Genomic DNA, 4,411 nt, shown 5'->3' with positions numbered 1-4,411 from the left:
ACTGTGAGCTTGGATTGTCCTAAAAACCAACCATTACAAAGTTCATGAATAGTACCCAAATCGGACCTCGAGTTTTCAACGTGAAATCGAAAGATTTCTTACCTAAAATGGGTATGGATGAGTTCGTAGGGTCCTCACGAGTACAATGGTGCCCTTGGAACCTTCGATCCATGCTTGGATGATCGTGGGTGAATGTGTCCGTACGGTTTTGAGAGGAAGAGAGAGAGAAACTGAGAGTGAGAGAGGGTACGGGATAGTGCGACACGGAAGAGAGAGGATAGTGATTGTTTTGTGTGTGGGTGGTCCATCTAAGTCCCTAACCACACAAAATACAATCAAATTTTTAATCCAACTCAATTGCTTCCAAAAATTTAGGAATGTATGCAATATTCAAATTAATATGTCACACATACCTTAGCAACAGTTAAGGGCAATTTCGTCTTTTCATGTCAATGATAATGTAATTCCAGGATGGGTTGTGACATAAGTGGTTTTAGTCTTACACGATAAAAAATAAAAAAAAATAAAAAAAATCCATTGACCTAAGTTTGAAAATAAAGTGACTATTTACTAGATATTCAATTTACTTATATGATGTTGGAAAAAAAAAATTATTTATATGATGAAATACAAAATTATTTATTGACCTAAGCTGAATTTCCTAGATATTAAAGGAACAAGTTATATGTTAAGCCATCAATTAGTATAAATATAAATGCAGCGATCATAAAATGTGATCCTTTCTATATCTTTCTCGAGTATATATTACCCGATTTTTGCATGCTATGCCTTATAAGATTACTAACCATTAATCCACTAGGTCAGAAGCTTCTCAAGCTCAAGGAGCACTCAGTTACTTCATACCATTCAAATCGGTACCAAATTGTGGCAAATTCCAAATATATAATATACATGACCTCAAAATAATTGGGATCAAGGGTCAGCTAGAGATGATAGGGATATAAGCTTCTATCAATAGGGAAACAACCTGAATTACCAGCCAACTGACGAATCCTCCCTTTGCGCCTCATCATACGATGAACTACTAGTAAGTTCACAGGCTTATTATCTTAGGTCGGAAGCAGTTTACATGATTATGTAAATGATTTCCACACATCAATAGCTTTTTTTTCTTGTTTTAAAATATAGTTAACCAACATGTTAACTACTCGACTCACTAGTTTTTTTTTTTTTTTGGGTCAAAACTCATTAGTATTATTTAGGATTAGGATTGGTCATTGGTTCCACATGGCAAGCTTTTTTCTTTAGCCATCTTGGTTATTTCAAAATTAAATCTGCATGCTTCTGCTCAATAATATTCCAATTTTAAAGTATCAAAATAAAAATTGTATCAAAAAAGAATAAGTATCAAATAAAATTTCTTTTTAAGAAAAATATTATATTATTCCAAACAAATTAGTCAGAATTATATCCATGAATCGCATGAATCACCCTCTCTCATCATATCCAATCTTATGCATAAAATATGATCACACTCGTGCATGTCAGCTGCTTCGCTAAATTAGAGAAGATATGTCACCATTGCCCAAGACATAACTAGGCACATAGCCGAAGCCAAACATAAAAGCTGTTGCATGGCTAAGGAGCTTCAAACAATGAACGTCCAAATTTTAATAATTGAGAGAACGTGGAGTAGTAGTGGAGGATCAAAACCAAAGGAAGAAAGAAAGAGAGGGGGAATTAATTGGTAGAGTTTCGATAAAGATAGTCGAAGCTGATGGATGATGATGGAAGAGTATTCGAGGTTCAAATTTTGACCATCTTTTATCCTTTTCTTTTTCTTTTGTCACTAGTAGTACATTAGTACTGCTATGCATGGCTTTTTCACTGTCATTTTTTCCTTTTCCTCCTCACAATCTTCGCTCTGAATGTTTAAATAATTAAGGGGATTGAAATAAAAATAAAATCGAATAAAAATTCAAGATTACTCACCATGGCATTTTTCTTGGGGAATGGTAAAGAAGGCTGTAGCAAACTGTGAAAAAGCAAAAAGAAAGGAGGGGACTGATTCGATTCTCTCATTGGGAAATGCTTCCATGCATGACCATGACCAAGCCCCGATACAATACACCCATCATATATATCTTTTCGCTTTCTCTGTTTTAATCTTTTTAATTAATAACACGTAAACAATTCTGATTAAAGCAATGTTAAGATGTTTGTGTACAAGTAGTTCATGCATTTTGAGTTTTGTCTTCTTCCCTTTTCTACCAATGGAGAAAAGTTATAGATGCAACCATAACTTTGGAGCAGTTTCTAACTTTTACATGCATGCAGGCTAAATATTTCTTTTTATATACAAATAAAGATAAGAGCATTAGGCGAGCTATATTTCTATGCTTGTGTTTGTTTAATTATGTTATCATAAAATAAAAATAAAAAGATTAGAATATGGAAAATTAACTCAATTCTATAAATTATGTTTGTGAGTTTCATCTATTCACGTATCATATGCATATTGTTGTTCAAATAAAATCTAAAAGCACAAAAGTGAAGTTTTATGTTACTAATTTTTTCAAATGTCTTATTATACCGACTTCCTTATTAATTACTTAATTTGCGGTTAAAAGTCTCAGCAAGTTTTGGATTCAACTCCTTGAGTTAGCATGCACTATAATTGTCAAAATGAGAGATTTTCTAACTGTTGTATAAAGTTAGCAATTTTTGTATCTTATTATGTTACAAGGTATTTTTGATATTTATGTATTAGGATTTTCTAGTAGAATAAGGATTATTATTCAATTTTTGTATATTATTATGTTAAGGTATTTTTGATATTAATGTATTAGGATTTTCTAGTAGAATAAGGATTATGATTGGTTTTCTGTTTGTTGCTAGGGTTTAAGATGTTCGTTTGTTTTAAGATTAAGTCTTTATAAACACCTCTTGAAACTTCGTAGGAATTACAAGGTATAGTCTTTTCAGGTTGTGTAGCCATCTTTTGTTTGATTTCTCTAGTCTTAGTCAGTGAATAATTGTTAGTTTTCATTGTGATTTTTTTTTATTATTTAGCTTTCGCTTATATTGGTTTCATTGGTTTTTTTTGTGAAAAATAAATTTATTCAAAGAGAGAAAAACTTCGCCGCTTCCAGTACAATAGAAGAGAAAAGTATTTTTAGCAATAGTGGGTAAGACCTATTCCAAATAAAGTGTCAAGAATGGAGTGCCCAACGCTAATAATGACATCAGCAAGAAAATCCCATGATATAGAAGGAAAAGATCGTGCAAGTAATCTAATTTTCTCAATATTAGTCTTCAATCGCCAAGGCGTTTTGTACTTGTTCAAAATGGAAAAGTTTGGAGTCACCTTTAGCACAACATCCTTAAAACCCTTGATGTCAATTTTTTGTGCTTGTTTTCGTGTGTCAATTTTTTGTTTGTTTTTGTTTTCTTGGGTGTTTATTTATTTATTTTTTCTTAGGGGTTGGTTGGCCTTACATTTATTTGTTAGTTTTTTTTTTTTTGTTGAAATTATGGTCATGAATTCTTGTTTCTTAATTGTCAGTCTTTACTTTGCTGCGATAGAGTTCTGAAGTAGTTGTTGTGATAGAAGAAAAGAAAATTTCGTCGGACAAATATATGTCTACAGAATATTAAGATTAAGATTTTTAAAATTTGTTCTTCTTCTCTTTTCCATTACAACAAAAAAGAAAAAAAAAATCAGACGAACTATTTTTGTCCCATAAACTCATATTTTGTAGTCTTAGGTTTTGCCCGACAAACCGTCGTTGGGCAAAATTCATCACGCAAAGTTCGTTGTGCAAGGTTTTGCCTGACAAAAATTAGAAACCTTCAAACAATGGCATTTTGGCCAACAAAAATTTCCGATGACAATTTGGTTGAGCAAAACTGCATTGATCAACTTTGCTCGACAAACACCACATGCCCGACCAAAATATTTCATTGGGCAAAGTTTAAATTTTACGAAAAACATATATTATATTTAACTCGATGAAACTTTCATCGGGTAAGCTTTATAATAAAAAATATAAAAGGCTTACCTGACGACATCTTTTGTTGGACAAAAGATCTTTAATATTTAAATAATAATAATAATAATAATAATATATATATATATATATATATATATATATATATATATTTGTGTTAAATTATGTTTAATATTGGTCATTTAATTTTTATTATATTAATCTCATAAGATATCAAAATATTACAAAAAATTATTTATTATTAAAATCCAAATGTTCGAACAATTATATTAAGATTGAAAAATAAATTTATTCTAGGTGTGAAATTGGTTCACTCGTCCAACAACTTCATCCTAGAAGATTTGCATCTCTAGAAATTATAAATTCTAAAAATAACAGCAGAGCGAGTGCCACTCGTCCATCTTATTCTTAAAACCATAGGGCGGAGGGTCAGAGCTTCA

The sequence above is a fragment of the Malus domestica genome, chromosome 08 (assembly GCF_042453785.1).
Source record: "Malus domestica chromosome 08, GDT2T_hap1".
NCBI classification, from domain to species: Eukaryota; Viridiplantae; Streptophyta; class Magnoliopsida; order Rosales; family Rosaceae; genus Malus; species Malus domestica.
The sequence above is the reverse complement of the archived record's forward strand: the minus strand, read 5'-3'. Positions refer to the sequence as shown.